Consider the following 8527-nt stretch of genomic DNA (forward strand, 5'->3'; position numbering starts at 1 on the left):
TTTTAAAAATAATCTACACAGCTAACACAACTAAAAAAGCCATTGTTCAAAATATTCCCTCCCCCCCATGCTTATTGAAGTTTGTGTTAACAATCTACCCTGGATATATCTCAGACCATTATGTACTTTTCTATATTATATTTTTGTACCCAGAAAAGTTTGTAGTTTATGGTTATGCTTCCATAAAGATAATTTGAGCTCATGAAGCACTTCACTAAGGTTCGTTATCAGATATCCTCATACTATATATTAGGGATATGCATTCGTTCAGGATGAATTAGGCAATTTCAACGAAATTGCCTTATTTGTCCTGGTTCGGGGACCCTGAAACCCGAACTAATTTTTCCAGAAATTTTGGGAAAGATTTAATTTTAGTGCACACTAATGAGATTCCCCCTGAATTTCAAAGGCCTGAATCGTGGGAAATATGATATTTCCCATGGTAGGCCGAAAACAAAGCCCGAACCAAAGGGTTCGGGCTTTGCACATCTCTACTATATGTAGATGTACATTTTCTACAGTTCTTAGTACTTTCATTCAGCAATCACTGCCACTTCTTGTGGTCTTGGGCAAGTCACTTCACTCTCTAATGCCTCAGGTGCAAACTTAGGGGTAGATTTTAAAAGCTCTACGCATGCCAGATCAGGGAGATATGCGTGTTTTTCGGGCCGGCACAGAGTGCATGTATTTTAAGAAGTGTCCATGGATGCACATATCTCCTGGTAGGCACACAAGAGAAAAAGTCCAAAAAAGGGGCAGGGCATGGGCATTCTGGGAATTTAAATGGAAACCAGCACGTAAGTATTTATGCGCACAAGCGTGCACTGGGGTACCCTACCGCGAAACTCTACTTCTGCTATAGATAGCATGTAAGTTATAATACAAAAAAACTAGGCTTGTTAGTGGTGTTTTAAGGGTTGGGAAACATAAGAACATAACAAAGTGCCATGCTGGGCTGGGTCAGACCAAGGGTCCATCAAGCCCAGCATCCTGTTTCCAACAGAGGCCAAACCAGGCCACAAAGACCTGGCAAGTACCCAAACACCAAGAAGATCCCATGCTACTGATGCAATTAATAGCAGTGGCTATTCCCTTAGTAAACTTGATTAATAGCAGTTAATGGACTTCTCCTTCAAGAACTTAACCAAACCTTTTTTGAACCCAGCTACACTAACTGCACTAACCACATCCTCTGGCAACAAATTCCAGAGCTTAATTATACATTGAGTGAAAAAGAATTTTCTCCGATTAGTCTTAAATGTGCTACTTGCTAACTTCATGGAATGCCCCCTAGTCCTTCTATTATCCGAAAGTGTAAATAACTGATTCACATCTCATGATCTTAAAGACCGCTATCATATCCCCCCCTCAACCATCTCCTCTCCAAGCTGAACAGCCCTAACCTGTTCAGCCTTTCCTCATAGGGGAGCTGTTCCATCCCCTTTATCATTTTGGTTGCCCTTCTCTGTATCTTCTCCATCACAACTATATCTTTTTTGAGATGTGGCGACCAGTATTGTACAGTATTCAAGGTGTGGTCTCACCATGGAGCGATACAGAGGCATTATGACATTTTCCATTTTATTAACCACTCCCTTCCTAATAATTCCTAACATTCTGTTTGCTTTTTGACTGCTGTAGCACACTGAGTTGACGATTTCAAAGTATTATTCATTATGATGCCTAGATCTTTTTCCTGTGTGGTAGCTCCTAATATTGAACCTACCATCGTGTAACTACAGCAAGGGATATTTTTCCCAGTTTGCAACACCTTGCACTTGTCCACATTAAATTTCATCTGCCATTTGGATGCCCAATCTTCCAGTCTTGTAAGGTCCTCCTGTAATGTATCACAATCTGCTTGTGATTTCACTACTCTAAATAATTTTGTATCATCCACAAATTTGATAACCTCACTTGTCGTATTCCTTTCCAGATCATTTATAAATATATTGAAAAGCACTGGTCCAAGTACAGATCCCTGAGGCACTCCACTGTTTATCCTTTTCCACTGAGAAAATTGACCATTTAATCCTACTCTCTGTTTCCTGTCTTTTAACCAGTTTGTAATCCACGAAAGACATCGCCTCCTATCCATGACTTTTTAGTTTTCTTAGAAGTCTCTCTTGAGGGACTTTGTCAAGGATAAAAGAGAGGTTAGTTAGCTAGAGGGGTTAGGAAGTCCTATCCTGCAACTGGGCAAAGTGGGAATGAACTGGTTTAACTGGTAATTGTGTTGGCACACATAAATATTAAAATCCCCCCCACACACACTTTCGCAGTAGAAGCGGCACATGCACACATCCATATAAAATAGCGTGCACATTTACGCATGTCTTCATCAATTTTATGAAATGTGTGCATATAAACGTACATGTTATAAAATGGCCACATCCAGGTGCACAAATGGCATACGCACGTTCATGTACGCCCTCGCGGTTGTTTTAAAGTTACCATCTCTGATTGTGAGCCCTTTGGGAACAGAGAAATACCTACAGTACCTGAATGTAATCTGCTTTGAAGTGCCTGAAAAAGTAGAATATAAATAAATATATATATATATATATTGAACATAACGGCAAAAAAACAAACAATAAAGTGTTCAGAAAATAAACAAATATCAAGTGCCAGTAAAGAACACTAATGAATCAGTTTTATATAACAATCATTAAAAAATATGTATTTATTTTTATCAAACTTTAAAAGGCTGGTACTAACCAGACTACATGAAAAAGTTCTAATGTGAAAACAAAACATGTCACAAAAAATGTTTTACAAGAAAATGTTTTACAGATTATACATAAAGCATACAATCAAACAAACCACTTTAGATATCAGAGCTTCACAAAATTTTAAAATACACAAAACACAAATGACAGCTACTAACAAAAACAACAATAGACAACATAGGGAAGTCAGACAAAGTAAATCCAATGGTGTGATCTGTTAAATTATCTGTCAAAAATTAACGGCAAATGAAGAACAATGGCGGTCAGGTTTCAAAGACAACGCAAAATGAGACTCAAAGGTTCAAATCTTCCAAGGAAACCCCGACAAAGACCTTTTTGTTTCACCTGGAGAGGCTTCATCAGGGGATAAATATTTTGTCAAATTATCTTAGCATCAGTATAGCAGTAAATTCACTTCCTCAGTTAAAACAAATGTTTTTGCAATTTAACACAGACATTCTTAAATACGTATCAAAGCCATACTCCCGCTGTCAAACTGCGCGGGAACCCAAACCGACGCTAGGATAATTTGACAAAATGTTTACCCCCTGATGAAGCCTCTCCGGGTGAAACAAAAAGTCCTTTGTTGGGGTTTCCTTGGAAGATTTGTACCTTTGAGTGTCACGTTAGCATTATCTTTGAAACCTGACCGCCATTGTTCTTCGTTTGCCATTAACATTTGACAGATCACACCATTGGATTTATTTCGTCTGACTTCCCTGTCTTGTCTATTGTAGCTTTTGTTAGTAGCTGTCACTTGTGTTTTGTGTTTTTGAAATTTTTGTTGAAGCTCTGATATCTAAAATGTTTGATTGTTTGCTTTATGTATAATGTGTAAAACATTTTCTTGTAAAACATTTTTTGTGACATTTTTGTTTTCACAACATTAAAACTTTTTCATGTAGTCTGGTTAGTACCAGCCTTTTAAAGTTTGATAAAAATAAATACATATTTTTTAATGATTGTTATGTAAAACTGATTAATTAGTGTTCTTTACTGGTACTTGATATATATATATATATATATATATAGAGAGAGAGAGATAACATGTGATTCCTTCTCAAAGAAGAAACATCCATCAAGGATCTAGTTCCTTAGGTATTCAAATAGGGCTGGCTGGGCCTAGGTTATGATTATCCTATGGCATCTTTGATCTAGCATTTTCTGCATCCAAATGCCAATCACTGATTCTGCAGCAAGGTTATAGAGAATGGAGCTACCTGTGTCACCTGTTGGTATAGGGAAACATCTTACCTATATCCAGATAGGTCAGAAGTAACTTTGCATTGTTTTGTCTGTTATGCTATTTTTTGTGTTTCCTATTATCTCTCTGGAGCAGCTTCCAAAGTAACATAGTAAATTATGACAGATAAGGAAAAATTTGTATATCACATCTGCCCAGATATTTGAGACTCTTTCTAATTATCTACCACACTGGGTAAATAAGCACATAAATTTCAATTTCTCAAACCAACACCAGTCCCACCACCATCCTCCACAACTGCACTGTAGGCATGTCCTTCCCTCATTTCTTCTCCAACTGACTCATAACCCTGTATGTTCTGTGGCTGTCTCAAGCATTTCCCAACTCTGACACAGCTTTGGCTTTGGTTGTACCACCTCCACTAGTAGGATACTCCAGGCATCAACCACCCTTCGAGTAATGAGGTAGTTTCTCATATTTCCTCTCTGCTCCCTTCCTTGAAATTTCACATCACAACCCCTTATCCATGGAAGGCCCTACTTTCTCAAATTCCACTGAAGCTTCTCAGGTAGCAATCTCTGAATCTTTCAGATTCTCCCTTCTAAGCAGGATATTATTTTAAGTGTCTGTAGGCTAAAGGTTGCAGGGGATGCCAACCAGGGAAGACAGGGCAATCAGGTCAGTGCGGTTTTGCATGGCAAAAATTAACAATGAGGCTGGCCTTTTCCAATAATAGTAGAGGCAGAGCAGGTGCAACCAGAGATCATTCCTGCCCAATAAAGAGATTTCCAACTGCAGGGACGATGGTCTGGGAATGGGGAAAGACCCGGTGTGTGTGTATGGGGGGGGGGGGGGTGGTTTCAGAATCAACCTTTTTTGAGTTTAGTTTAGTTTTTTGTTTTGTTTTTTAATTCCATGTGTTGGTGATTTTTCTTTCCTTCATTTAAAAAAAAAAAAATACAAACGGAAATGAAAAAATTAAACAAACAAAATAATTTTTGTCGAAACACTGCAGAATATAAGATTGTATAAATAATATAGAAAACCCAAACAAAAAAAAAACAGAAAAACTAGAAGACATGAAAACAAGTCTGTGTGCGCCCCTGCTTGATTCAAGTATCAAAAGAGCGAGTCTGCTGAGGAGGCCCTGGGAGTCAGAAACAGACCATGCTGATTGGTCAATTTCTGTTGATGAAATGTAAGACTGTCACAGTTTGAATTTTTGTTTTCTCCTATTCTTCCTAGCAAAGGCATATGTATATTTTGTCAAATCATTGCCATTCCATAAGTGCCTCAGTAAACTTTCATTTTTTGTTTGGAGTAAGCCCAAACCTGTTTGCCTCTGTGGTTTTGTTACTGTGGGTGCAGAGACGCTCCAGAGCCTTAAGTATTCTGAAGCAAGTCCCCCACCCCCCAGTGCCCCGTTAGAATAACCCATGAGCCCCATGGGGTGTCCAATGTCCCTGTAGCTCCCAGCTATGCATGTGGAGCAAGGGTTGCAAAAGCAATTGGAACATGTTACAAAACATTTTGTGCAATCTGTACAAATAAAGAAGAACAAACTCACTTTTTTCATTTTAAGAATAACAGGAAAAAAATCTTTAAGAAAGTTCCTCTGATTTTAAGTACTGCCTACATTCTTCAATTCAAAGACTGCTTTTAATAGTCCAATTATGCTTTTTCCACCAAGGATCACAGAACCTTTTAAAAACAGTTGTGACTGAGCCCAGCACGTTGACTTTCATCATGCACAATATCCCATTTATCCTAACTTAATTCAACTTTTCCTTTGGTTCATAACTGTATTCTTTCTCATACACATTAAACACTCAATCATGCAGTCACACCTCACACTCTTTACTTGCATGCCACACACCTACTATATTAATTCAAAACCTCTCTCATATATCAACTTTATATTTCCAAAGATCCATCTTAGGGATCCAAACGGAAATATTTGATGAATTTGCCAAGTGACACTTAAGGATATCCATTGATTCTGTCAAGCTTGAAGCAGGCTGTGGTCCACCTTGAATTATTTTGACATCATAGACTTCACACGTTTCTACTTGTAAGGGACCAGAGTAAGTATCGCAGGCCTGCGATACTTTAGGGAATGAGGGGCGGGGGGCCGAAACGGGGGGCGGGCCTGCGCTAGCCGGCAGCGATCGCACCGTCGGTTTCGCACCCAAGAGCGTCGCCATAGAAGGTGTAGCTATTGGGCGCGAACTCGGACACGGAAAACGGCCTTACCTTTTCATCGTCCGCGGCGTCTTCGCGGAGTCGGCCCCGGTGACGCCCCGACTCCTCCTCTTCCAGGTCCGACTCCGGCCCCATTTTGGTATCACACGCGATAAGGGACATTTCGCGTGCGATCCGTTTAGAAAATGAGGCCCTTAATTTCTTGCAGCTTCTGGAAGGGAAAAACATTCCACACACAAAAAAACATCAAAGCACAATCTTCAGTAGCCCTATACCTCTCATGTTCCTGAGGCAGGCTTGAGTACTTTTTTTCTGAACCAGTGTCAAGACTGCACTGGTGGGAGACACTGATCTCATGCTGCTCTACAGAAAAGAGTCCACACACAGTTTTGAGGTAGCCAAGTTATTTCTTTACTTTCCAAAACTAAAGCAGAAAATCACAGACTTCAGGAAAAAAAAAACCACATAGTCTTTCCACTCTCCATTTAGAAACAATAAGCAGGAAAACTTCAACACAAGTCAGATAGTTAAGAGTGAACAGACAGTTGTTCCGGCAGTTTCAGCTCTGGAGGGCTACGCAGGCTCAGAGTTAATGCGTAAGAGTCTTTTACTTGCGTTTCGCGCTTGCCACTTTTTTGGTGTCAGCTCAATAATAGGTTATTTGGATAGTTCTACAGTTCTCATGGATCAGATCCTTGATCCCACATAAATACATCTAAAGGAATATAATCACAATGAGGTAAATGAGTGCAACGAGTAAATACAGGAAAAGAAGGCAATTGCAAAGAGGTGGGTAAAACAATGTTTTTACCTTCAGAAATGGACTTTATTTTTTTCTCTTTATTGAATTTTTTTACAATTTAACAAACAAAATCTTTCCACTTTGTTTTAAGAAATACAAGTGCTTACATCATTTAACAATCATTAAATCTTTTAGAACTTTTTTTTAAAGAAAGATATTACTTATTGTTACAGTTTTGGCTGCAGTGCAACCGCCTCACCACCAGGGGTCCCTCTAGTGCTGGCTCTCCTGACAGGCCCAGGCCATCTCCCCTGTCCACTCTATGTTCTGGGTTGGCCCTTATAACCCTGCCTGACAGTTCCCTCGGTGCTTCGGCATCGAGCTCACCTGGGCTCCCTGCTCTAGCCCTGCGCGGCCTTCGGGCCTTTCCTTGCCTTGCCCTGCGCGGCCTTTGGGCCTTTCCTTGCCTTGCCTTGCGCGGCCTTCGGGCCTTCTTCCTCGCTTTTCTTACCTGGCCTACGGGCCTTCTGACCTGCCTGCTCTGCTTACGGTGTGTGGCCTACGGGCCTTCTGTGTATGTGTGGCCTACGGGCCTTCTGACCTGCTTGCCCTGACTATGGTGTGTGGCCTACGGGCCTTCTGTGTATGTGTGGCCTACGGGCCTTCTGACCTGCTTGCCCCGCTTATGGTGTGTGGCCTACGGGCCTTCTGTGTGTATGTGTGTGGCCTACGGGCCTTCTCACCTGCCTTGCCCCGCTTATGGTGTGTGGCCTACGGGCCTTCTGTGTGTATGTGTGTGGCCTACGGGCCTTCTGTGTGTGTGTGTCCTACGGGCCTTCTGACCTGCCTTGCCCCGCTATTGGTGTGTGGCCTACGGGCCTTCTGTGTGTGTGTGTGTGGCCTACGGGCCTTCTGACCTGCCTTGCCCTGCTTACTGTGCCCTGACCCAGCCTGGACCCAGACACTGCTGACTGCCGCCTGCCCTGACCCAGCCTGTACTTAGACACTGCTACTGCTGCCTGCCCTGACCCAGCATGTACTTAGACACTGCTACTTGCCGCCTGCCCTGACCCAGCCTGAACCCAGACTCTGATACTTGCTGCCTGCCCTGACCCAGCCTGGAACCTGACACTGTTTCTAGCTTCCTGTCTCTCTCCACCTGGAGCCACCCTGCTGGGTGGTGTTCACGACTCCTGACCGGAGCCCAAGCGTAACACTTATCTTGCACTTCTTAAAATGGGGGGGGGGGGGGGCGAATAAGAAATGAAAAGGAGTATTCTGTACTAGAGATGTGAATCAGAACTGGAATCGGTTCGGATTCCGGTTCAGATTCACATCTGGGTTTTTTTTCCATCGGGCCCGATCGCGTTTTGTTTATCGGCTGTGCCCCAGCCGATAAACAAAAAACCCACCCCGACCCTTTAAAAGTAACCCCTTAGCTTCCCCTACCCTCCCGACCCCCCCCCCCCCCAAAACCTTTTTACAGGTACCTGGTGGTCCAGTGGGGGTCCCGGAGCGATCTCCTGCGATCTGCCACTCCGGGCCATCTGCTGCCACTAATCAAAATGGCGCCGATGGCCCTTTGCCCTTACCATGTGACAGGGAATCCATGCCATTGGCCGGATCCTGTCACATAGAAACATAGAAATG

Source organism: Rhinatrema bivittatum, chromosome 3 (assembly GCF_901001135.1).
Source record: "Rhinatrema bivittatum chromosome 3, aRhiBiv1.1, whole genome shotgun sequence".
Classification (NCBI taxonomy): Eukaryota; Metazoa; Chordata; class Amphibia; order Gymnophiona; family Rhinatrematidae; genus Rhinatrema; species Rhinatrema bivittatum.